The sequence below is a fragment of the Netta rufina genome (assembly GCF_964035555.1).
Source record: "Netta rufina genome assembly, chromosome: 3".
Classification (NCBI taxonomy): Eukaryota; Metazoa; Chordata; class Aves; order Anseriformes; family Anatidae; genus Netta; species Netta rufina.
The window spans coordinates 18,657,767-18,684,670 of NC_140125.1; the positions used below are offsets into that span (position 1 = coordinate 18,657,767).

Consider the following 26,904-nt stretch of genomic DNA (forward strand, 5'->3'; position numbering starts at 1 on the left):
GAAGTAACACGCCAGGTCAACGTGAAATAATACAGGTTTGAAAGCACAGATTTACCCTGTGAATGTTTACAGTGTGTTTTTTTTCTTTCTTTCTTTCCTGAGGATAACAGGATCTTGAGTATGCTCCTTTAATTTTTTGAACTCTTCAGGGGAAAGGAAGGATTTAACTTTGTAGAAATACAGACAGGCAAAACTTGTCTTTGGGAAACTTGATGCAACAAAATAAATCTGTGGCTTGCTGATACGTTCTGATTTCTCGGAGAAGCCATAAACAAACTGTTGTTCAGAAAGAAAAAATAAAAAGAACTATTAAATTGATCTATTAAAATTTTTGTCAAGTACCACAGAATCACAGAATTTGTAGGTTGGAAGAGACCTCAAGATCATCGAGTCCGACCTCTGACCTAACACTAACAGTCCTCCACTAAATCATATCCCTAAGCTCTACATCTAAATGTCTTTTAAAGACTTCCAGGGATGGTGACTCCACCACTTCCCTGGGCAGCCTGTTCCAATGCCTCACAACCCTTTCGGTAAAGAAGTTCTTCCTAACATCCAACCTAAACCTCCCCTGGCTCAACTTTAGCCCTTTCCCCCTCGTCTTGTCACCAGGCACGTGGGAGAACAGGCCAACCCCCACCTCACTACAGCCTCCCTTGAGGTACCTATAGAGAGCGATAAGGTCGCCCCTGAGCCTCCTCTTCTCCAGGCTGAACAAGCCCAGCTCCCTCAGCCGCTCCTCGTAGGACTTGTTCTCCAGGCCCCTCACCAGCTTCGTCGCCCTTCTCTGCACCCGCTCAAGCACCTCGATGTCCTTCTTGTAGCGAGGGGCCCAAAACTGAACACAGTACTCGAGGTGCGGCCTCACCAGAGCTGAGTACAGGGGGACGATCACCTCCCTAGCCCTGCTGGTCACACCGTTCCTGATACAAGCCAGGATGCCGTTGGCCTTCTTGGCTACCTGAGCACACTGCTGGCTCATATTCAGCAGACTATCCACCATCACTCCCAGGTCCTTCTCTGCCTGGCAGCTCTCCAACCACTCATCTCCCAGCCTGTAGCTCTGCTTGGGGTTATTGCGCCCCAGGTGCAGGACCCGGCACTTGGCCTTGTTGAACTTCATGCAGTTGACCTCAGCCCATCGGTGCAGCCTATCCAGATCCTCCTGCAGAGCTTTCCTACCCTCAAGCAGATCGACACATGCGCATAGCTTGGTGTCATCTGCAAACTTACTGAGGGTGCACTCGATGCCCTCGTCCAGATCATCGATGAAGATATTAAAGAGGACCGGCCCCAGCACCGAGCCCTGGGGGACGCCACTAGTGACTGGCCTCCAACTGGACTTGGCTCCATTCACCACGACTCTTTGGGCCCGGCTATCCAGCCAGTTTCTAACCCAACAAAGCGTGCGCCAGTCCAAGCCAAGAGCAGCCAGAAAACAAGTAAGAACAATGCAGATGCTGGCTTGAAGTACTTTAGTTTAGATACAATGCTAAGCTTTGCTATAACAGAAGAAAAACAATATAGTAAGACCTCCCAATGAAAGTTTGGTAAAATTTTCTGTAACAAAAGGAATTAACTTAGAGTGATAATTAATTGTGTCAAATAATCATCCTCCTGAATGGGTAAATAATAATGGATAATAACAGAAACGTTTAAGGGGATAACAGTAAGCAAGGTAAATGGCTAAAGCCTTGGCAAAAACATTGCTTTGATTCTGCTAAAGCTCTGCCACTTTCCTCTTTCACATAAGAAAAACCTGAAAATTTCAGAGGGACTTGTCAGAAGCTTAAGGACCAAGTGCTGGTTGAGCCCTACCTCATTCTCAGTGTATTCTTATTCTTAGCAGTCCTGTAACTGAGTAATGGTAGCAAAACCAAAAGAAAAATAACTATTTTCACTTAAGAACTGCAACTTGCTCATTGCTTAAAGCAATAATCTTCATGATAAGAATGAACTTTGTGCTGTTTTGTAAGCCGTTCCCAAAAATTAATAACCCTAATGGCTCAATTAAATTTGGTCTCTATGCTAAGTTACAGTATAATCATAGAATTATAGAATCATTTAGGTTGGAAAGACCACTAAGATCATCAAGTCCAATCATTAACCTAGCAAAATGAGCCTTTTGTCCCTACTAGTATGCCTTTTAACCACAGAAAGAGAGTTTAGACTTGTAAGGGAATGTTTGTGCCCCCAAAATTAGGGTATGTACCTCAAAATTAGGGTTTGAACCTAAAAATTAGGGCTTTGGGATTTTCAGCTTTGGGGGCTGGATCCTAAAACAACATTCTGATCCCTCAGAATGGGTGTTTGAACCCTAAAAATAGGGTTTTAGCCCTAAAATTGAGGTCATAGCCCCTAGAATGGGGCTTAAGGCACCAAAAAAGAGCATTTGTCCTCTCAATTAAGGCTTTAGAACCCCCAAACGAGGATTTGTTCCCTAAAATGAAACTGTAGGCCCTAAAAATGTGACCTGAATCTGAATACTTAAGGTGTGGGTGATAAAAAGGTGGTTTTGGATCCCAAATGTAGGCTCAGGATCATGAAAATTATGGCTTGGAGTCTAATTACAAGGTTTCAGTTTATAAAATCAGCCTTTAGTCCCTATTAATATGTTTTCTAGCCACAAAAAATAGAGAGGGCGTAGAGCCTTAAGAGATTGTTTGTGCCCTAAAAAATGATAATTTGAACCTTAAAATGAGGCTCTGAACCCTAGAATGAGGCTTTGGACCCTGAGAATGATTCTTTGAACCCCAAACTGAGGTTCTGGGCCCTAGGAAAAAAAAAAAAAAAAAAGGTTAGGAACCTGAAATTAAGACATTGGCCACAAAAAAGAATGTTTCAGAATCCAGAAAAGGGGTCTCTGGACACTAATGTGTGTCTATGGACCCTGAGAATGATTCTTTGTACCCAAAACTGAACCTTTGGGTCCCAAAAAGAAGGCTCTGGTTACTAAAACAAAGGCTTTGGGCCTGCAAAAAAGTGATTGGGGGTTGGATCCTAAAATGATGCTTTGATCCCTCAAAGTGGGTTCTTGGATCATAAAAGGTGGCTTTGGGCCCTAAAATTCTGGCCTCATCTCCTAGAATGAGGATTTTGGAAATAGAAAAGGTGTTGTTTTATATTATTTTTTTCTCTCAAATAAGGCATTGTACCTGAAAAGGGCAACTTTGCACCTTAAAATGAAACTGCGGGACCTAAAAATAAAGCATTGTGCCCTAAAAATGACAGCCTGGGCCTAAAAACTGAGGGTGTAAGCAATAAAAAGACAGATTTGGATCCAGAACAGAATTGCAGGGCCCTGAAATATCCCATTAGCATCTGGAATTTAGCAGAAAAAAAAGATGAGGCCAGTCATTTGAGGGTAGATACGAAACCTAGTGTACTGCCTTCAACTGTGAATAACAAAATAATAGGCAACTATGGTATAACCTTTACATTGGATTTTCCTTCTTAACATGAAGACATAGTTGACACATCTTTCAGTAGCTCATGATATACCCTGATGTGGCAAAAAATGTCAGGATCCATTACAATAGATATAGATGCTGCTAAAATAGATTTCTTCCTACAAATGTGTTTCACTTTGATGCTAGTATAAAATAATATTTAAAAAATAATAATAATAAAAATTGAGCTCCTGTAATAAACTAGTTTTAATATCAGTGGACACAATAAGTGTGTTCGTCTTGATGTGAGATGTCTAATGAGTAACAACATCACTGGAATATAACATCTCCATCCAGTAACACTCCAAAACAAGGAAAGATTTACAGCCTTAACACAGGTCACACGTCTTGCACAAACAACAACTTTGGGGCCTCCTTACACCTACAAGACCCAAATTAATGTAGATATCATGCATTTAGCATTGGTAGGGAGCCAAGTCCTGGGATCTGAATCCTGTGAAGACACAAACCTGAAACCCTACCTGTTCCCCATGGGAAAATAAACTGAGAGAAAGTTACACAGATGCATTCTTCTCTTTAACGCTGCAGCCATGGAACTCAAAATTAAATCACTGCTCATATCCTGACCACCCTTACTTAGGAATCAGAAACTCAATGATCAGCTGCAATACCGTAGATTCCCTGGCACTCCTCACTTTCAGAAATATGCCTCTGACAACTCTAATGCAATACATGTACATGTCACATTCCTCAGAAATCATGCCACCCTTCAGCCTCATTTAAGTGGGTGTGTTCCCTCTGTCACCACTATATACAGTAAACTGAGATAAAAAATAAAGTTGAACATCTGGAAAAAAAATTGAACATGAAAATAAAGTTGAACATCTGAGCAGAGAATATTAGGCAGTCCAGGCACCTGAATCTCCCCTCTATCAGCAGCAAGAGCTGCAAAAGAGATAACATCACAAATTGGAACTCTCTCTCTCTCTCTAACTCTCCCCCTCCCTCCCTCAGAATAGAGTTACTGCAATTCATTTTAACCTAATAACTCATTTTTTTCTCATATTCCTTAGGATTAATTTTGTAACTTCATCTCAGATGATTTGCTTGGGCTATTGGTCTGAACTTGAAGACAAGAAGATTGTATCAGAAGTTATGAATCTTTCCCAATTAAGTTATCGTCAGAGAAAGATGCTGGGTAAAAGGTTTTTTGTAGCCAAGAGGCTACTCTTCACAGTGAGGAATGATTAGATTTCAGAGCGAGCTGTAGGTTAGGAATAGGAGAGACCTTTCCTCTTCCACCTCCAGGGTATTTTATGACCAGAAGGGTAATTACAGGAGACCTGCATATCAGCTAAACAAATGCTTCTTGTGCAGCAATGGTAATGTAAACACAGAGTACACTGGAGCCATTTCACAAGGTAATTTTTTCCCCCTCTCTGAAACAATTAATATTGAAACCAATAAGCACTAAGAAATTTTGTTCTCTTTCTTTCTAAACCTACTAACCTCCCATTATGGTTGTCTGCACCATGGTGCTCTATCACTTGTCAACAGTAACCCTAACCTTTAAAAAAAATTAATGGATTACCAACTAGAAGCTGACAGCTTCGTTTTTAGTAGCCAGCCATTTGGTGAGGTATAACAGAAGTTTTTTTGATATTCCTGCCCTAAAGGAATATCCAGGGCCAAAACCTGACCCAAGGTACTCAATCACAGCTAGAAACATGCACCTGAAGAGAACATTTGACATTTCTGTTTTTAAACTTGTGCAAAGGAATTTCCTTAGGGGATGTGAAATTCATTCAGCTCACCAAGATTTTGGTTTAAAAAAAATAAATAAATGTTTCATATGTAGGGAAGTCAATCCTCAAGGCCACAAATTCATTAAATAAAATATTTATGTATTATTTTAATGAAAAATACCTCTTTAATAGAATAAGCCTGCATGTTCAAATAAAAATGGAAAAACAAGAAAAGCTTTCTACCCTGGTCATTTTAAAACAAACTGGATTTTTCCCTTTTTCACCTTTTCTGGGAGAAGGAATGAGTATCCCCAGCCATTAACATATGGAATTTTCTAAAGTTCTGTGTAGTGTAGAAATGTAACAGAATTTTTATTGAAACATCCATGCTATTTTTAACTAAGAGCAACAACTTCAGGATATTACTCCCTTTTGATATTGCTTCATTACCCTGTAGATAAGCTTCCTCACTGTGCTGAGCTGTATTATTCCCAGTTTCTCAGAGCTAGACCTCACCAAAGATGCATCCTAGCAGCAAAATAGGAAAGAAAGCTTTTTCCAAGAAAAATACTAAAAACACATTGAGAATCAATGCAGGCAACCCAATATCTTTGTGCTTGGGGGATGCATATCTACCTTTGTATATAGATTTGCAGGGAGATATGTCCTTATTACTATTCTGTAAGATAGTGGTGAATCTGAGGTGACAAATGTGTATTTACCTGTCATCTAGATTTCACAGTTGCAACAGATATGAAGGTTAATAACTGAGATCAAACCGTATTTTCAGTGACATCTATATCTGGAATAACATCTCAAAATCATTCCTATTTGTTTGCATGGAAATCAGAAGTCAACCTTAGAAGTATTTGTGGCTCCTGTTTGTAACAGCAATCACTAAAATATTTCCTAGCAAATTACATGCTTAGAACCAGCTTCCATTAAGATCTGCATTTTCTAGTCTCTGGGAAAGTCTGACATTTCAAGAAAAGACCAGCAGGATTTTCAGGACTGCCTCTATAATAGCTGTGAGTGTGCACCCTGGAGAACCTTGCTAAAGGACTTCTGAGCTCCTGGCTCCACAAAAGTTCCTAGTTTCAGATTTTATGGGGAAAGGGATGCAACTGGGGAAAAAAAGATTGCCTGAAAATTCCCTGTAAGCTTAGAAAATCAAAACTAATCCTCATGATCACACCAACAGTGTTCATACAGCCTCCCTTCTTCCCATCTGCAAACACAGTCATCATGAATTCTGCGAGAACACTTCATTATATCAAGGTGAACAAGCAACACCAAAGCCAGCAGCCAAAGTTAACACTTTGTGAATGATCCATAGACTCAACTATGTTCATAAAACCTGCTGTCTAAATGTCACTCAAGCAAAAGTCAAAATCTGTTTGCAGTTAAGGCAGAGAACCAGGCAAAGGGCAACCGCTTTCCTCACAGTTTCTTGTTCTGAATAGCTGGCGAGCTTTACTACGCTAATGGATGGATGGATTCCAGGGTTTATTTTTACAAACCTTTTCTAAAGTAAGAAAATGTTCACTTGACAGTCTGTCAAGTTTATCTTCTTCAGATGGAAAATATATTTAATAATGCATTATGTTACAATGATTTTATGTCATCTCGAAAGCCTGATGAATACAAATAAACGGTAGTATGTGTGTCACCAAACACGTACCCGAATGCTGTGGAGAAGAAATTTGCATTTAGTGGGCTGTAGCAGATCTGCAGGGATAGGGAATTCAGTGAGACACACTGCGTGAGGCAACAAGTGATCAACTATACTGACAGGCACATGCTTGATGAGTACATTTGGGAATAGCAAATATTTCCTGTACATGAAGCATACGTTAGTAACAAAACTGTATTTAACTCAGCAACTGTGAACTGTGTTATCATTCTGGTCCTGACTATTTTTTATTTTTTTTTATTTTTTTGTCTTTTTAATGCTTATTTAAAATTTTCCATTAACTCTCTTCTGCTAGAAATGTGTGTTGCTATTTTTTTTTTCCTTTTCACAGTAAATACTAACTTTTGATAGAAGAAACTAATGTCTCAAAAGTGACTAACTGAATCAGAAATCAGGTGCACCATGACCTCCTCCTTTTCTACCAGCTAGGCACTCTCTCCAACAACTACATCCCATGGACATTTATTGATGCAAGGAGAGTCTGTGCTAAGTCTATGTACCAAGTATGTACTATGTACTAAGTCTATGTGCTAAGTATGGTTGGCTCAGCAGATCTTGGATGGAAGAAGAGGAGCATGAAGTACCCAAAATACAAAACCTTAAAGACATCATGACAGGGAAATATTAAAGAAGTATCATATGTGTTGTTGCTCAGTAAATGGAAAAACTAATTTTCCTGGTAAAAAATGTAGGTGAAAATAATGATGTTTTCTTTGCAGATTTCTGTGAATTCGTAGCGCTTCTATGTGTGTTGTGAAATCTAGAAGCTTTTAAATTTCTACTAATGGCATGACAAGAGCATCAAAAACAATTACAATGACCAAGTTTATACTCTACCTAGCTCAACTAATATAGCTTAAAAATATACTGCCATCTAGAGCATACTACTGCATTTCAAATGCTCTGTAGCTGCTGAAGACCTACCCACTAAAACACCACAAGTGGGCACTAATAAAGTGTTTGGGGTTTCAATTACAGACCAGACTAGGAATGGCTTAAGGTAACTCATCTGTGTGTGTACAAGAAACCTTTAAACAAACAAACAAACAAACAAAATACACAACAATTTGCTGATCTTTGCCTTAATAACCATTTATAACACAAGTAAGCATCTCTGTGGGCAACACAGGGGAAACAAAGAAGTGAGCATTGGTAATTAAACTGCTCCTAGCTAGAGTTGGTCCCCATGTTGGCTGAGGCTCTGTGTGAACTTTTCCTGCCAGTCTAGCCTGCAGTTTTGCTAAACAGAGGGGAAAAGCCCCTTAACAGCAAAGTTTCATGTACAAACACATATTCCAAATTTTTGGATGCTTGCACATATTATCGCTTCGAGATATTTTAGGATCACAACTGGAAAAGGAGCAGGGGGTGGGGCACAACTTCTGGGGCTGCACTATTTCAATACAGGGCAATGCTTGTCCTTATCTTTGTACTGATGACCGATGTGCCTGAATTACTGACCAGGTATGCTGTGAAAAGCAGAAGCCATTACATCCATCTGTTTCCTGCAGCACAGAAAGACCTGCAGATGCTGCAGACATCAGGGAAATGCAAGATAAAGCCCGTGGAATTGGTAACCTTTCTGCTGAAGTGCAAAGAAGGTTTGCTTCAGGTTACAGGTTTTCTGATATTTTTTCTGTACCTGTAAAAATAAAGTGATCTTTCCACTGTTCGCTGGTGTATTTGTCTACTGTAGTTTATAAAAACCTCAAGCAAATAACCAAGAGGCAGTGTTTGTGTTTGGTCCATGTGTGTCAACATTAGAGATTTCCTCCATTAGTCCCTGCTGGACTGGCCCCTAGGACTCTACAGTGGTCCTAAACCAAGGAACTTGTGAGCAGTTTCCTACCTGATACCAGTATGATTCTTGCCTTTCACAGCTGGAGTCTGGTTCCCATGCCCTCTCAGTGGCCATCTATCTGCATGTCTCATATTGCTCCCCTATATGCACTTTCCCTCATTCTGTACCCAATTAATGTAACCTCTAGAAAGCACAGCGGCCAGGCTTTCAAACAAACAACAAAACAACAACAATAAAAAACAGCAGTTGTCCTGACAGAGTTTTAATAATTCATTACACACACTGGCTTCAAACCATATAGTGCCTTTACTTTTGATTTGTGCATGGCTACTTCCATATTCAGCACATACATACAGCTAGAGTCACTTATATCTTAAGTAGTGGGATTAAGGAAAAAGAAAAAAAGAAACCCAGGAAGAACCTCCTACTCTACGTACACCTAAAACCCTCTTTTATAGTACACTTAATGTGTACTATACCGGAATACATACAAACTTAGACCTCTAGGCAGTTACCAGCTTAAGATGGCTGCAGATACCTCAATACTCAGTGGCCTGCAGTTTCTGCAAATATTCATAAAAACTCAGCCTGTTCTCAACATCTGTCTTTCGATTTTTGTCTCTTGTTTTCAAGATAGTCATTCAATTCTCAATTTTTGTCTCTGTATTTCATAAGTTCCACACAAAAATTCCTTGAACATTTAGATGTTGAGGGGATGATTATTTGAAGGTTTAGGCGCAGATCTGAACCTCTGCGGTCTGCAAGAGTCTGTTCAAGCTCAGAGCAGAAAAGCTACATGACTTGCTAAAGACTACTTTGTTGACCAGGAGGAAAATGGTGGTGACTCACTTCTCCAACACTTTCATACCACGTCACTACCTCTGGCTCTGGATACATTTAAAACAAAATTTAGTGAACACTTTTTATTTTCATACATAGCAACAAAATGCCACTCTTCCAGTTCTAATCCATCTACAATTACACATGGCCTGAGCATTTAAATCCCTGTCAGAACTGAACTAAAACATCAAGCTTGGTTGGGGGTAGAGGGGAAAAATGTTAATTTCAAACAACAATTTCCTATCTGAAGGAAGGAGGAACTCTCCTCCTGTTATTCCTAGTACAGACAATAATAATAATAATAATTTCAGAAGGCCCCAGTTATACCTGAGTTAATCTGGGGGAGGTGTGTTTATTTCTCTCCAGTTGATTTATTCAGGCTTCCCCAGAAACTCACATTGCCAGTATCCCATACTACTGTTATATATATGCCTTTCTTTTGCAGTGTGCTGTGAGAAATGCTTTTTGGACATGTGTACCATCCTTCTTCCTCAAAGAGCACAAGGTATTGTCCAAAACATTAATGCCTGCTACATCTGGCAAAATTCCACCCCAGAAGCAAGCCAACCTTTTTCCATTGCTTGGAACCATCAAATAATCACAGCTGCAAATGCTGGTCAATAAGTAATTGGTATATGGAAGAAAGCAACATTCAGCATTATCTTTTACTCATTATTATCACTATTACTGTTGTATTATTGCTTCAGTGAAAGGAGGTAAATTCTGTTTACTGCATAAGCAAAAGATAATGCTGACAGAAGGTTCAATAATGGTCCCACATGCAAAAATGCAAATCCAGGGGCTTTCTTACAAATCAGACATCCTAATATTTCACATTTAAAATAGACCACAAGCAAAAGAAATGAAATACAGAAATTTCAGATAAAAATTGAGATTTCATATACAAAACAGACTGAAGTACTGAAGTGTACTATAATTAATCATAGCATTTTATTGTTAAATACTGAAGACTCACATAGAAACTGTGATTCCATTGAACCCACAGAGAGAACACCTTATGAAAATGACTGTAGCTCTGGAGACTTTGCCCAGTTTTAATATACAAATAATTCTGAAAATTTGCAGTCCAAAGCTAGTATTTTAGAAGAAACCTTTCAAATGTGCCTGCTGTATCAAAACATAAAGTTAATACTTTGTGGAATTATATGAATCCATGCATATGTACACCAGACACAAACTGTTGTCAGTGCCAGTTACGACTTTCCTGCCAATTACATGGCTAAAACCATTTATTTGCTGCACTAGGCATTTCTATTAAGATATAATCCTACAGAATAGCAACAAACATGCAGGGTGTTTCTATACTACAGAAGATACTAGACATTATTATTGGCAGGCAAACTACATTATTCCTAGAAGCAGCAGAAGGGTGTGTTGACTATTTCAATATAAAACCCACCTGTCTTGGTAGTAACAATAAAAACTAGTGCATATTCTCTTCACTAGGAAAGATGGCAATGTGCTTATATTGCCTAATTTCACTGCAACATTTAATTTTACTTAAGGTAAAGGACATTATCTCTGGAGATAACCTGATTTTTTAAATTATTTTTTCTTTTCCTCTGCTGTGGCAAAATTTGGCTCTGTATAGCTGCTCTCCGATGAGCCTAAGTGCTAACAAATCCTCACTATTCACATAAGACAGGTGAGCAATGTTGTAAAGCAGCTGATGCAAACAGCTACCACTACCTTCTGCCAGATAGTCCAAGTGGCAGTGATTTGTGTGAGGGACAGAAGTGTTTCCTTTGCTGATGAAGGCTGTGCTGCTGTGGGTACTGGCTTTACACAGCAAAGGTTTGGTAGCAGGGAGGCTGCAGGGGTGGCCTCTGTGAGACGAATCCAGCAGTTGCCCCTTGTCATATCAGAGCTGGCTCCAAAAGGGGCCCACTGCTGGCCAGAGCTGAGCCATTGAGTGATGTTGGTCAGGCCTCTGGGAGAGCAGATTTGAGGAAGGGGAAAAATAAATAAATAAAACTGCTTCCCGTAGTGGAGCAGGCTGTCTCCCTGCAGCCCATGGGTCCCACATGGAGCAGATCTCCACACTGCAGCCTGTGGAGGAGCCCCCGGTGGAGCAGGTGGATGTGGCCTGGAGGAGGCTGTGGCCCATGGAGAGCCCCCGCAGGAGCAGGCCCGGGGCTGGAGCTGCAGCCCGTGGAGAGGAGCCCCCGCAGGAGCAGGGGTCTGGGGGGAGCTGCCACCCACCCGTGGGGGCCCCGTGCTGGAGCAGCTTGCTCCTGGGGGATGGACCCCATGCTACGGAGCTGTGTGGGAGCAGGTCTTGAAGAGCTGCTGCCTGTGGAAAGCCCACACAGGATCAGTTTGGGAAGGACGGCATCCTGTGGGATGGACCCCATATGGAGTAGGGACAGAGAGGGACTATGAAAGAGCAGCAGAGAGGAAGCATCAGGGACTGACTGCAGCCCCCATGCCCCTGTGCTGCCTTGGGGGAGGATGTAGAAGAGGGTGGAAGGGGAAGGTGTTTTTAGTTTGCTTTTAGTTTCTCACTGCTACAGTCTGATAGGCAATAAATTATATTAATCTCCCTATGCTGAGTCTGCTTTGCCCATGACAGTAATTGGTGAATTATCTCCCTGTCCTTATCTCAACCCTTTTCTATCATATTTTCTCTCCCTCTTCCTTTGTGGAGGAGGAGTGAGAGAGTAGTTGCGTTGGAGTTCAGCTGCCTAGCAGGGTGCAACCACCACACCATGAAGTCCTACCTCTCCTTATATTTTGCTTTTGCTATACACAGGATAATCCAAAAGAGGACCTTTCTCTTTTCACTGTTTCATTTTCCTAGATACTGCTACTGCCTTCCTTATCTATGGCAAAGCTAGTGAGAAAGGCTGGGCTGAAGAACAGGCCCTTAACTGAAACCTAAGGAGCTGTAAAATAGCTAGGAGTTGGACATAAACCACATAGAAAAAATAGACAAAACAGGGTTTTTTTTGCAGAATTATGTACCTATTATGTGTAAGGGTACTAGGAAACCATTGGATTAAATGACCTGCCCAAATTCACAATGCAAAAATTAGAAAAAATGCCAAGTGGTAGCAAAAATTAGAAAAAAAAAAACACAAACAATTCCTGTTTTCCTCTTCCCAGAGGTCCCCACTTCTGATAATCCAGCCCTGTCTCTGCCAAATGACTTTACTCTCTCTTGTGAAAATGAAATTCTATGTATCCAGAACAAAGCCAGTATGTTGAACGGGCTTTCATCTGCACAAAACCACAACAAAATAGAATAATGAGCAGGCATATCTAGCAAGATGGTAAGATATTTTATACAGAGTTTTGGTTTTCATTTTTCCTGGAATACGTGGCTGTCTAAATCCTTTCCTGTAAAAAGCAAAATACCTAGCTTCTGTTCCCCCTAAAACCTGCACTATTCAAAACGAATTTCCCAAAGTGATTACCAAAAGGCCTGTAAGAGAAATGATTACAAATGGCTGAGTTAACTGCTCTGGACAGCCTCATCAGTCATCATAACGCAGTCTCAGCACAAGACTCATCAGGACAGGCAAGTTGTCATGACAGATGACACCTCTTTAAGAAGACTTCCTCCCGTGGCTTTTTCCCAAGAAAGTCCTCCTTGGATAAGGTGCTTGCAAATAATGGTCCTTAAGCAATAATCAAGGAGGAATCATTGCCAGCTGCCTTCACTGAGCTGCTTCAGTGTTGGGCTTTTTTTTTATTTTGTAACCTTTATGCTCTGCATGTGGAATGTTTTATCTGCATGCGTGTCTTGGAAATCACTGTACTTTTGGCAGTTGCTTTAAAAGTGATTTTAGAGCTGATGAGTGACAAATTAGGAGAGAGAAGGCCAGGAAAGGCTGAGACAGCACTGCTAGTCTCCAGTTACTTTTTCATTGCCACCCCCAAGTGCTGTAAAACAATTTGCAATCTATGTATCTTTTTCCTCATCTAGAAAAGGAAGAGTGTACCTATCTGTCTGCTGTGGAAACTGGTAAGTTGAATTTTTTGAGTTATACAGAACCTTCTGCAAGAAGCACCATAGTAATGCCTGTTATAAATAAAAGCCAACTAACTTATTGTTCCATGGATAATGTTTCATGAACTGGAACTTGAGAGAGCTAATTTCATTCCCAGCTCTTCTTTTCTGCAATGAGATCTAAGATAAATTGTGCAGTTTTTTCTTTTGCCTTTTTTTTTTTTTTTCTAGTAGTAAAATAGAACTAATGATGCTCTGTGTTTGGGAATCCTTGGCTAAAAAGCAGTAAATATCTTGATGAAGAAATTTCTAAACAAAGTTTTCAAAATACCCTTTCTCTTAAAATCTATTGTTTGCTCTTCCTGTGCAGTATTTACCATGGCGAGGGCAAAAAGCTTGTTTAAGAAGCACAGTTAGCTTCTTAATGACACACATCTCAGTCACAGTAACAATTTGCAATGAACAGTTTGTTTGTGAAATTTGGCACTTGTTGGCTGATTTCAAACTGTTCACGGACAGACTGCAGTTGATGACTACTTAGAAATTACTCAAATATTTACTAGGAACAGATTTCAGCCCTTGGGGGGTTGTTTGTTTGTTTTGAGTGGTACTCCAGCTATGCAGCAGTTGGTCTGTCAAATGCCCATGGTACTGAATAGGTGCTGGATCTGAGAAGATGCCTGAATTTCTGATTTGCAGAAAACTTCAGGGTTTCTCTTTCTTTCTATTCCATATGTTGGAATGAAAAAGAATAAATAATAATTAAAAAAAAAATCTTATACAAGAAAACAGTATGGAAGCGAGAGCTTTGTTTGAAAGAATTAAAATTCAAGCATTGTGTGTCAATTTTATGGTAAAGTATCCTATAGTAAAGTTGCAATTGAAATAAATGACCCAAATGCTTTATCATAGTATAGTCAAAACATTTCATTTTGATTTTCTCCCAGCCTGAAAAAGTCCCCAGCATTTTGTGTAAATTGATGCATTCCCATGGGAAGTCTTGTTTTCAAAATGATATTTCCTGGTGGAAAATCTGACATTAGAAAACAAGTAATTCTAATTCCCGTGTATCTGACAAGATATCACTCTGCTCTGCAGATGCCAAGCACCTCTCTGGGAATCCTCTGACAGGGAGCTTGATCTAGAAAAGACACTCAGCTTGGCCGATCTGACAAAATTCACTATGAATCAATAAGTTCTTAGAAAATTTAGCAAACAGCAAAGCACAATGAGCACAGCTATAGTAAACTCATAAAAAAATCAGATGAAAGAAACTATTGCTGAAAACTTTAGACGGATGTTTATTTTTATTGAGTGAGCTGCATGGCACAAATGAGCACAACTGTGGGAATTACAACAGTGATGCCACCGCTCTTCATATCTATACCCTTCTTTGATAACATTGGCAGGCAGTTTCAGAATGAAAACCACACATCTTCCTTTCTTTTGCAATGTAAATTGGCCTTTTTGTTTACAAGCTGCTTGCACCTGTAGTCCTAGCTGCACCTTTAACTGTCTGACAGTGCAAGTGTCTGTTCCAGCACTGAAGAAAGCAAACTGAACTGGCATGGGCACAGCTACTGAGAAGTACTCTAAGTTTACATCCCATCAGGGAGGCAGGAGCGCCGAGCCTGTTCATAATTTCTGGTTTCAAACTGGGAGAAGTCTTTTGAAACAGTTTCACTACCTGCCTGTCTCCTTCCAAGGCCTGCCTAATACCCCTCTGTCAGTGACAGTATTAGCAATCACAGAAACTATCGAGTGAGAACTTGAGGTATTTTAAAGGTTCTTTTCATATGGCTTAGTAAGTAGACACAAACAGGAGAACATTTCACCTTAGCAGCCAACCCTGTAGGATTCATTAGTAAACTGACTTTGGATTACCCATGACTACAGTTTGAAACATCCTGGGAAACGAGTAATTGCATGAAATGTAAGTATGTGTATTAAGAAATTGTCATTCAAAAGCATTGTAGAGAGTTATCTCACAGTAAAGTATTTGCTGCATGCCGTAATGCTGTCTTAGAGGGTCTTCCCCCCTCTAATCTCTGTGCTATGGAAATGACTGCATGAGCTCTAGACACATACGGACGCTGTCTTGCTTTGCACATGACAAAAATCACCTCTGATTCAACCCACTGATGTGATATGTCATTGATCTCAGAGACAAACACCTGTACTCCTCCTTAAGCAAAAAATGCTTTGCAAAGGTAAGCAGCCTTCTTTCCATCCTGTTTACTGAAAGAAATCCAGGCAAGAAAAACGGGGAACATATTCTTCTCCCATGATAACTTTATTTCAGGAAAGACTCTGGGCTCAGGAGGTTGTCTTAAATCTGTGAAGTAAACTAGAGCACAAAAAAAGACCAACATCATTCAGATGCCCTGTAACTTGCAAAGAGAGGGAAAGATATGAATAATTTGATGAAACTTTTTAGTTATGCAGAAATGATCAAGTGATGCAAAAGAACAGCATGCTAAGACTCTTACCACTAAATAATTTATTTCACTACCTGGAAATCAAGGCAACTCTCTAACAGTTTGCTGGTCAAGGCCACGTTTTCTCTGGAACATTCACCCCGTATCTCAATGATATTAAGGGCCCCAGTGAGACATTCTAATATCAACGACATCTCTCTACACCCAGCTTCTTCTCAATATTTTTCTGGCTCTCCCTCAGATGTCTAGGTCGTTACAACCTTCTGCTCATGGATGTCCTATAGGCATTCCCCTGGGCTGCTAGAAGGAGTCTTCAGGAATTGGCCATGTGTACAGACGGGTGCCCCCCTTCCTCTCTCTGCTCCCTGTTTTATATCCCTGCTTCAGCCCTGGGACTGAGCACAGGAGGCCTCGGATTTCTCTTGCCATGGAGAAGGAAAAATTCTCTTAGCCCTGGGAGCTAGTACCAGAGGGGAAGTTTCCCCCTGGTTTTTAGCAGTCAGGTACCTCTCACTAGAGGTGAGGAGCACCCAAAGGACACTGAAGGGACAGCAGAGGATAAGAGCAGCTCAATTATCATGGTGAAGTACTTTGTTCTTCCGTGGAAAGACAAACCCAGCATCTGTCAGGCTCATGCAGAGTTTTAAACGAATATTAATATGCTACCTGGCCACCCATAATCTAGCATTTATCAGGGAAATAGTGCAAACTTGTCCAACATGCTCTTATTGCATTGCAAAAAAATAATAATTAACCTGGTTTTCTCTTTCATGCTATCTGTGGAGCACACTAAGTTGATCAGAATCCAGTTCAGTACTCGCAGGAATTAACATCATTATCTCCTTGTACAGACTGCCTGAGCTACAGATTCTGTTCCCCAGCTCTCAGTTTTAATCTGCCAGTAGTTCTGCTTTCTGACCCTGGGTTGCATGTCGAAAAGTCAACAACTTTCCCTACTCTTCTGTTTCATCATGTGAAATGCTTCTCAGGGCAGCAGCCTGTGTTTCCAGTAGCACATAAACCACTCTTTTTATGATGACCACCTAGAAATGGAAGCTTTTGCAACATGTCCACTAAAAGTGAAACTACATCAAACTCTCCTGAATTCTGAGGTGTGCAAAATCAAAATCCAGACTGGAGCCCTGGCTTGGAGGGATCTGTATCATCTCACATCCTATTACTGCAGAGTATGATGCCATTTCTATTTTAGTCTAAAAATGATTTATCTCCATTGACAGGTCAATCACAGTACTGCAATCAAAATCTACTAATTTAAGTCTATTTTTGTGAAACCTTGACATTGGACAATCAGAATTGATAGGGGATGAAATAAGCAAGATTGCCCAGAATTTCATCTAACTCTTTTAAGATAATCTGTTCAGCTTTTTTTTTTTTTTTCCTTGAGTTCCTCAATTTGCTAGAAAATGCTTCTTTTCCATTAACACAGATTCAAGTATCTTTACCAGCCACAGAAACAGATCAAAATGCTGCGTGCACACCGGTTCTCTTCCTTTCCTCTGTCCAATTTTGCAGGTGGGGGGGGTCAGTTCTAAAACCATCACTTCCTTAACCAAAGTGAATGACACTTCCCGATAGTATAATTCTAGTTCACAGAAATCAGCTGCGTTAAAATATTATAATGGGACTTTATAGTAAAATGCAGCAACAATACTCGGCTGCACGATCAAAAATGCAACAACCTCGTAACCTGTAAATACAACCTCGGGTCAGAGTTAAGCTGGGTTTCTTGTCCTTGTACAATGTACACAGCAGCAAAAATCCTGTGAACTGAAATTATGGTCTCAGTAAAACCTGTGCAGTCCCAGTGCTTCCAGTGGTCAGGACAGGTTACTCACCAGAACCTGGGTTAACAGTGCCTTTATTGATAGCACTCTGGTGCCTAAAAGCCTCTAAGCTGTGTCAGCCTTTATTTTTGGTGGACATAATATAGGAAGGTAGAGATTTCAGCTTGCTCAAAGCTGAATCAGTTCTGCAATGCTAATAGAAAAAAGCAATAAAACCCATCACGCTGTCACTAACGGGTTTTATATGGGTCTGAATGTACACAAAGAGTAACTCTATTGATTAAGTTAGGATCTTTTTTTTTCAAATTGTCATTCTCTAAAGTAGAATCACATTTTAAGATCGGTAGTGAATTCTATTCATCTGGGGAGCTCATCAAGATTATGTGGTATTCACAATTTTAGCGTGCCCCGGTCTCGCAAAAAGAGCAAAACAAACAACCTACAATACCTACCTGTAGGGATGGTTTCATGTGGAAATAAAATTCAGCACAATCCATAGCTATCATAGGGTTAAAAGCCGAAGACTTTGCTATTATATAAAGCCATTATGTGCTGGTTATATATCAAGGAAATACTTTATAAATTTTAAAAAATCTTTGTGGTTTAAGCAGTATCTCTACAGTATCTTACTAGGGCCTGAGCTCCAGGCAATACAGAACTAGTGAAAAAAACTAAAACCAAGTGGGATCCAATCCAGTCTAGCCCCTGCCCTCTAGCAGAATCAGAGAAACAAAGTTTCTTCTGTCGATGTATTGATTTGTCCAGACTTAATGCCTTTTTTTTTTTTTTTTTTTTTTAATAAATGTTCTTTAAAACTTAACTTCACCCTGAAATGGTGATGGTAGGGAGGAACGTGGTATATATTTGCTTTTGGCTTTAACTGAAGAAACTTCTGATCCTATTGGTATATGTGATCTGAAAGAGCTAGAGGAGCAGGTTTTGTCATGAGTGAAAACAAAGGCTTTCAGATCAGTGAATTTGCTTAAATTGAAGGGAAAATATCATTTTAAAACAATTCTAAAGAAACTTACTGATAAATTCAGCAAAATCAGAGGAATTACATGCAGGACAAATAGAGCCCAACCATTCATGGATTTATTTTTCAGTTTAGACTAGGTTTTGTTTTAAAACCCAGTACATGGATGACAACAAACCAAGGGCTGCAGCTGATGTGCCTGAGGGCAGGACTGAGACCCAAAGGCACAAAGCCAGGCTGGAAGAGCAGGCCAACAGGAACTTCTGGTGGGCAACAGGGATGAACGCAAAGCCCTGCACGTCAGTAGGGTAAATTCCCTGCAGCAGTGCAGGCTGGGCCCTGCCTGGCTGGAGAGCAGCTCTGCCAGAAGGGATCTGCTGCACAGCAGGCACAACACGGGCCAGCATCCTGGGCTGTATTGAGAAAAACAGAGAGCAGATAGAAGGAAGAGCTTGGTCCCCTTTATTCAGCAGGTTTTGGACCACTACGTCTAGTTTGGGATACGCAGTACAACAAAACATCAGTTAACTATAGGGAGTTCAGGGGAAGGCACTGAGAAAGTCAGGGCAGGAGCACTTGCCTGTAAGAAGAGGTTATGAGATTGAGGCTTGTTCAGCACAGGGAATGGATGGTTTGGGAGGACCTAAGAGCAGCCAGCACCCAGGGTGAAGTGACTGAGAGGAGGAACCAAGCTTACTGTAGGTGTATGCAGTGGGAGAAAAGGAGACGTGGTCATGAACTGGGTCTCGGGAGGCTCTGACTGAACATAAAAAAAAATAAATCCCTATAATAATAGTAAAGCAGTGGAACAGGGGGCCAAGGGACACACACTGTGTCCATCCTTGCAGACTTTCAAGCCCCATCCGGGCAAAGCCATGAGCAACCTGGTCTGAATTCTGTGTTGGTCCTGCTTTGAGCAGGAGGCTGGACTAGAGACCTGCCCTATTCCCTTCCAACACGATGTATTCCAAGATTCTATGAAAATAATAGTTCTGACACACAACCCATTTTAAGATGATTTAGAGGACTGGTGGGTTTTGATTAAAATGTTATAACTTCTGCTGGTTTGGTAGAAAACCTACTTTGAATTATTTCCATCAGGGAAAGCACAAAAGCAAAATTCCGCTTGCACTAATCCCAGCAGGTCAACACCAAAATATTTTGCCTAGATATTTTTTCCGGCTCCCTGGGAAGTATGAGGCACTCAATCACTTCATTTTGTGGATTGAGAAGATAGTTTACGTGACCTAATCATATCTGTACAGTTTCCACATCACAGTCCAAAGCTAAGAGATGTCATTTAGTCTTGTTTTGCACCAGAAACACATCTTCCAGGTGTCTGGGGTGCATTCTGAAAGCTTTGCATATTGCATGGGACCTTGGCATAATGACTATAATGTTTTTATGACAGCTTCTTGGTACTTCTTTGTAGAATACAATACTGCACAATTTACAACTGAAAAGATCAAAGACTCAAATCTTAGCACTGAACTTTAACACTCAAACAAACAGGATTTCCTCTTTTTTTATTTTTGTTTTTCATTCTATTTGTGTTTTAGGGTACTGGCGTAATAATGCAACAATAATTCTCTAAGCACAGCTTAATCTTAAACAATAACAACAAATGAGTTTTATTTGATCTGTTCAAACACAGTGTGTTAGACAAAAGCACCAAGAGTTGCTGGTGCTAGAGGGATATTGGCAGAAGCTGTTTCCTCAGTTATTGAAAGAAAGAAAGAGACCATTTTTAGCATTTGCTGAGGCAATTGCAGCAGATTAACTTTAGATCAATGAGTTGCTTGATTATTCTACTTCACTCTTGAGCCTCTTTCAAGGTTCCTATTTACCAGCCAAGAAAATAAATACACGGACTTAAAACACTTTCCCAGCCTTTATCTTCATTCATGAAGAGGAGATTTTTCAGAAGTGCCTGTGTCTCAGCTACAGCAAAATGGAGGTGTCAAGGTGTCACAGGGGGTCACTACCTAGTGGAGAGGGGGCACCCAGAGGACTCCTACATACAGCTCCTCCTGATTTTGACTGGGTTCCCAGCCTACAGCCATAGAATTATGGAATCATCTAGGTTGGAAAAGACCTTCACAGTCAAGCCCAAACACCAACTTTACCAAGCACTGTAATGTAAATGTATTGTTGGTACCCATATTTATAAGAGAAATATTGCTTCTAGTTGAGAAATAAGAGAAAATCATGATTTCCATTTTTGCTTATATGAATCCCTCTGAATTCTAAACTATCTTCGCAATTTCTTTCTTCATTGCCCACCATGGTACCCCATCCCCAGTTCACGTGTCACTTGGAGGACTTGCAAAATATTATTGCCTAACATGCATATTCTTCAGTCACACTTTGTTCTCAACAGAGCCTGGAAAAGGTGTGTGAAAGAACTGCCTTCTCCACATCCACTGGTGTTAGGAGTCACACATGGTCAGGATCCAACTAGCCCCTAGAAAAGGGGGCTTCCAGGAAAGCCTTTTCTCTGAAGACATAGCACAGCTAGGTATTTGGTACCACGAGATTGGTAGATCTATGTCCTCTCAGTTTAGAAGAGTTTCGACAAGAGGGCTACCGCAGAAACTTCTAGGCCCTACTTAACAGTCTTTAAAGATCTGGGTTCAATTTGCACGCAAGAGAATCACAAAGATGAGGGTTGGAAGTCCTTTAGTCTTCCAGACTGAAAGGGAACGTGCACCATGCCCTTCCCAGGAATGGGGTTGATGGATTCTCCAGGTCCTCCACATTCTTGCCTTTCCAAAAACCTGGCATTTTGAAAGTGAAACTCCAGGAAAACTCTCTCTTAAACAACCTCCTGCAGCATATGGGACTTCTTATTCTTCAGCAAGTATAAGGAAAATAGTCAGAATCATTATTTTTCTAAAATCGAAATCACCTAAAACCAAAATCATTTAAAATCATTTTTCTAAGCTATGCATGTTTCATAGATAGGGTCTGCTTAGCAGACACCCATTTCTCTACCATCCTATGACAATCTGCCTATGCCCCGAAGCAGAACTGGAGCTGTCCTGAGTTTGTTATTTTTTCCCTTTGCTTGGCTTTGTTTTGTTGCATGTTTAAAGCAAGACATACCTCCCTTTCCGGACTTACATCAGGTTCTTACTAAGAGTGTTCTGGGATTTCTCCCTCATCTAGCAAAGTCCTCTGTCTTTTTTTGTTGCAGAAGGTAAAGGAATTTTAGTCATATAAATGCATTGGTATTCAGCAATTTGATGAACAGAATTATATATTTGTACAATACTGCAAATGAGTAACATAATATTTTACTGCCTTGCAACTAAGAACACTGCTGCAATCATTTGCTTATCTCTGTACACAAGACATCCATTGCTCCTAAGGGTGTGATTAAAAAATTTATCAAGCTGATAGACGTAGTAAAACAACTGTTAACAATAACATTTTAAAAAAAAAAAACACAAATGTGATGGAAGCTTACTTATATCTTCTGCTGTACACCTAGAAAATAGGGAAGGTAAACTTATCCCTTCTTGGACAAACTTAAGAACTTGAGAACAGGACTCCTAGGCTTACCACATTCTGTCTTTCACTTCTGTTTCTGCTTGTGATGATCTTCTACAAACCATGTAACCATCCAAGGCCCATTTGTCCTTTATTATGTATTTTATGCCATCATTTAACTTCACACAAACTCAAGAGTCTATGCTAGCATTTTACATTTTTCTTGCACTACTTAATATGCACATGTCCAAAATATCTTAGTTTAGAAACCTAAAATATAGCTAAAATATCTGAAAATATCTGAGCATACAGAGAACAATAAAGTATTTATTATCATCAGATAACAAGTATTTTATAACTCCATTAACAGACACAAGCCAAGGACATTAAGTAGAGATGGGTGAACTGGAGCAGATACAGCAATATACAGGTTGTTGATGCTGCTTCTAACTAAGCTTCCATCTCATTTGCATTACAGCATCTTCTGGATGTTTCTTCCTCCCCCTTCTCATCCACCTCTCATTGCACATGAAAACACAGACATTGCATGCACTCCAATGCACTCTCAGTTCCATCTTGGACAGGGATCTGACAGAGATCTGGATTCATACATAAACCTTGCTTTTTTTCCAGCTGAGGTTTAATCATATAAAGATCATAACATTTGCCCCAGTCTTGCTATTCCTCTTGTGCTAAACTAAGCCCTTTTGGAAATCTCTGGGTTTTTTAGGTTCTTACTTGTATGGACTGGAAGACAAGCACTAAGCTTTCCTCTAAGGAACAAGCAACACAAACATTTCAAGGGTATGCTAGTATATGAGAACCAGAAGGCAAAACAATTATATGGAAGCGCTGTTCACCTTCCTAAACTTGGTTCCATGTGAACAAATATCATAAAGAACGATGGATGAGGACTAGGAGCCTGGGAGCTCTTCATACCTCTATTAAACAGGCCAGGTATGTTCAAGGATATGATCTTCTGATGTTTTGCAGGCAGGTGTGAACTTGCTTTGCCTGCTTGCCTTGCTTTGCATGCTGTAAGTCAGGTGAGCAAGTAATGATGCAGAGCCTTAGTTACCAGTGCCAGTGTGTTCCCCCCTTCAGCAAGGGGCACTGGTTCAGCATGAGGATTGCTTTCCAGTGGTCACATAACCAGCAGCAGGTTGAGAACACCAACACGTGTTCTCATCTGCCAGGAAAATATCACGTGGACTAGCGCGAGGGAACCTTGTACCTTCTGAGGCTAGACACAATCCCACAGCTGCTCCCCTGAAAGCTGTTCGAAACTTTATTGGGCTTCAAACCTGTCATAGAAACAACACCTGGTTTTGTTTCTTTTCTTTTTCTAATGTGCCTGCCATTTCTCCTCACATTCCTTCAGCATCAGTCTTCCTATCAAGTAGGCCCAGTCTTGACTGTAGCCATAGTACACAGCTATATTGCAGTACACAGGCTCAATGACAGAATCACGTAACCATAGAATCACCTGGGTTGGAAGGGACCTCAAAGATCACCTAGTTCCAATCCCCCTGCTATAGGCAGAGACGCCACCCATTAGATCAGGTTGTCCAGGGCCTCATCTATCCTGGTCTTGAACACCTCCATGGTTGGGGCGTCCACAACCTCTGTGGTCAACATGGTCCAGTGCCTCACCACCCTCTGAGTGAAGAATTTCCTCTTAGCATCTAATCTGAACAGCCCCAGCTCTCTCAGCCTTTCTTCATAGGAGCAGTGCTCCAGCCCCATGATCATCCAAGCTAGGGCTAAGTTACACAATAAGCATGTAATCAGTAAAATTATAACATGCCCCTGACCACCGTGCACAACCCAGGCCTGGGAGCAGAATGGCACTGCAAGGGCAAACGCAGCAAGCGGCTTCACTTAGAAACCTTGCTAATTTTTACTAAGGATCTCACTGATACAAAGCTTTCTTTGAAAACAGAAAGGCAATATGTACTTGATATCATATATGTGACAGCCAGCAGTTTGATTCTTGATGGTCTTACGCATTTCCTGTTAGTTACACATGTACGAAGCAGGTACAAAATGCACAGGTCAGTTGGGGGATTACCATTTCTTATATTTTTAAAGCTACAGCTGGGTTATTTGTCCAAAAGCCTTCAGATTTCAAAAAAAAAGATATTTAGGTTTAACATTTAGAAGTTAATTCTCTCTTGACAATGTTGAGACCTTCAATTATAGCAAAAACTATTATTAGCATTCTCTAACCCTTTGTAAACGGGCCCATTGTTCAAATAAACTGATCTTCACAGCAATTGACCTTAACATTGCTCAAAAGCTTGACAGTCAATTATCTTCTGATCTCCCTTCAATGGGTCTTGTGGCTGGAATAACCAATCCATCAATGGGAAGGTAAGTATAATAGTGTCTCATGGGCATTTCCTTCATTACTTCTGCCGTAAGCACCCTGCTGTAGAATAAATTCAGAAATTATGTCTCAATCCCTAAAAAGCAGTGATACACCTAAATATTCTCCCTTCACATGTCTCTTTGAACACACAAAGAAAACCATGATGAAAAATAACTAATGGGTTGAACACAATGTCATCTAGTTTTCAGCAACACCGTCGGACTTGTGTGCAGTACTGGACTACGCCTGCACCAAGTAAAACAACTCCATTAAGTCTTTAGGACATGAGTTTCAGGGGTGCTCAGGAAGAAGCAATTCTCTCTTTTACTTCCAGTCAATATGATCCTGCTGGGGGCCTGGGACTTGCTGCTGGCAGGGGCTTGTAACATGGTTGAGAGCACAATACTCAAGACCTCTCTCTGGCTTCCCAAGTGGGATCCCCCCTTCCCCACTCACTGCTGTCACCCTCGCTCTGCCTGTTCAGCCCACAAGGAGAGGAGTTCTGCCCGAGTGAGCAAGAAGAGCCTCAGCACAGCAGTACTAACCCTGGGGATATGCACAGGTTGAGGCAGGGATGGATATTGTGGATACTGCAATATTGCTGCTGCCTAAGATTCTCGCATTGTTGCTGCCCTGGTCGTTTAGAACAACAATGCTGTGATAGCCTTAATACATCACTGCTCCCCAGAGTCACCTCAAAGCTAAACGCACCATTTACAATAAAAGCTACAACACTGAGGAGTTTCTTTTCAACAAATATCTTCTGCACTTGAAGCTTTGTACTTAAGACTAAACAAAAGTAACATCTGTAATGGCACTTCTGAAATACCATACAAAAAAGCCTTGCATCAAGACAGTTTATGGACTACATTAAGGGTGCAGCATTTCAGGACAAGCCTCAGTTTGCTGGATGTCTCCTTGTATATGAGCAGAACTCAGCAGCCCCCGTACAGCTGCTGTTTAGCTGCAGTGCTTTCCAGCAGCATGAAACAGAAATGTTTTAGGATTGAGATTAGAGGACTACACTCCGCATTTACATGCTTGTTCTTTTGTATGTAAAAGGGAGGTCATTGACTCTTTTACTTGTCAAAATTCATATCCCTAACCGATGATTGGATTTTAAAATTCTCAGCTCCAAGGAGTTCAGCCCCCTTGGTGGCTTTATATATTTAGCAAAATTCTCCACCGTTCAGGGTAAATAATATTATGCCTCTTGCAAAAGCTGAAGAAATGCTTGTCCTAGGCTTCAAACTCTGAAGCCCAACGCTAACAAGGGACATATAAATTATGAAAGACCCTGTGAACTGCAACTCCAGGGAAATATTAATGGCTTTTATCACTTGCGCACACCAAGCCCAAAGGGAAGTGGCCACATTAGTGTGAGTGTGAAGAGCAGATGGTATAAGGGACAGAATCCTGAAAACATTCTGTAGTTATTTATTTATTATAATGAGTGATCAACTGTAAAATGTTCAAAAAGCGCATCTTCATTAATCCAAACTCTGCTTTACAGCTACAGATATAGCAGCAAGTTCAGGTAACAGAAAGGAGATCTGAAGAAAGCAACATAAAATAGGCATATTTTACTTAATCTACTAGTTAGTTTGACTCCCACTTCATCGTGGCCATTACTAAAAGATCCCAGAGTAAGTCATTTTGTAAGAGCCAACATCACAAGGAAGAGAATCAGCCAACTCCAGAAAGCATACACGATTTATCAGGATCCTAGAAAACTGTGTTGTGGAAAAATGGAAGATTTGGATATAAAGTCCAGCCACACTTGAGGAAAATTACATTGGTTGCCACTGCAAGCATATACTAATTCTGTTGTGACCTGACCTATCACCTCCAGTCAAAATCAACTCCATGTTTCTATGCACTGATGCACACAAAGAAATACATTCCCTGACACACAAACTGCGTGCTCCAAGTCCACAAAAGATGTGTGTTGGCAGGGAGGGGGTGGGATACTGTGGCAGGAACACAGGTACCTTAAAAACGCATGGTAGCTAATAGCCTGGTTCGCATCTGGGTATGATTGCAGTGCTACACATCAACACTAGATGTATGAGAGTGAGGTTTTTATAACTTTTAATTGGTGAAAAAGGGTATTTTTGACAAAACTGGGATGCAAAGCATGGGTTGCCATGAAAGTCCTATTTGGGAGAATTGCTTGGGACTACATACCCAAGTTTTACCTATGATTTCATCTCATAAAATCATAGAACGGTTTGGGTTGGAAGAAACCTTTAAACATCATCTGCTACGAGCAGGAAACTCTTTCACTAGATAGGTAGCTCAAAGCCCTGAACAAGCTAACTTTGAACCCTTCCAATGATAGGGCATCCACAACTTCTCTA

The 26,904-nt window shown here is 40.6% G+C and overlaps 1 protein-coding gene across 1 annotated transcript in view; it reads right to left on the reverse strand.

Moving 5' to 3' along the window:
- ALK (ALK receptor tyrosine kinase) overlaps window positions 1–26,904 on the reverse strand; it is a gene marked incomplete at both ends in the record, with an annotated part of 285,765 nt that overhangs the window by 207,577 nt on the left and 51,284 nt on the right. The gene's annotated exons all lie outside the window — the stretch shown is intronic.